Below are 971 nucleotides of genomic sequence, written 5' to 3' on the forward strand. Positions count from 1 at the left end.
CTCCTGCGCCTAATTTTCTATATTTTTTCTGGGATATCCTGCACCCATGGACTTTTCCAAAGAGGAGGTCGCCGCATAGTGTTTAAGAAAGAACCGCAGATGCTGGTAAAATAGAAGGTAGACACAAAATGCTGGAGAAACTCAGCGGGTGAGGCAGCATCTGTAGACACTAGACAACAGGTGCAAGAGTAGGCCATTCGGCCCTTTGAGCCAGCACCACCCTGGCCACGCTCTCATCTCGCTGCTACCACCGGGAAGTAGGTACAGGAGCCTGAAAACTGCATCAGCCATACATCAATCAGGTTATTAAACTCTCCAACCTACAAATGCACTCCAAAATATATAAAAGAGGGGGAATTATTTTTTGTCTTTGCACTACCATGAACTATTTATTTATGTGTGTTTGTTTTTATATACACTGATTTTTTTTGTGTGTATCCTGGGTTTTACAGAGCCGTGTGCTGCTGCAAGCAGTTATTTCTTTGTACTGTTTGGGGACATATGGCAACAAATCACTCTTGACTCCAATATTTTGTTTAGACAAAGAAGGGAAGAGATTGAACTATATTTCACCTTCCATCACAGTGCGGAAAGTGGAGGAGTCACTGTGGTGGATGTTTATGTTAAAATGTGTTTTGTGTGTTCTGTTGCTTTTTATTAGTATGACTGCACGGTAATCAAATTCATCGTATGTTGCAAAACATACATGGCTAATATAGTATGATTATGATTATGAGAAACAGGCCCTTCGGCCCACCAAGTCTGCGCCGACCAGCGATCCCCGCACATTAACACTATCCTACACACACGAGGGACAATTTACATTTACACCAAGGCCACTTAAACTACAAACCTGTACATCAAGTGTCAAGAGTGTTTTATTGTCATATGTCCCGGATAGAACAATGACTTGCTGCAGCACAATTGAATATAATATGTTGAAAAAATGAATATCTCGGAGAAAAACCACG

This window comes from Amblyraja radiata, chromosome 30 (assembly GCF_010909765.2).
Source record: "Amblyraja radiata isolate CabotCenter1 chromosome 30, sAmbRad1.1.pri, whole genome shotgun sequence".
NCBI lineage: Eukaryota > Metazoa > Chordata > Chondrichthyes > Rajiformes > Rajidae > Amblyraja > Amblyraja radiata.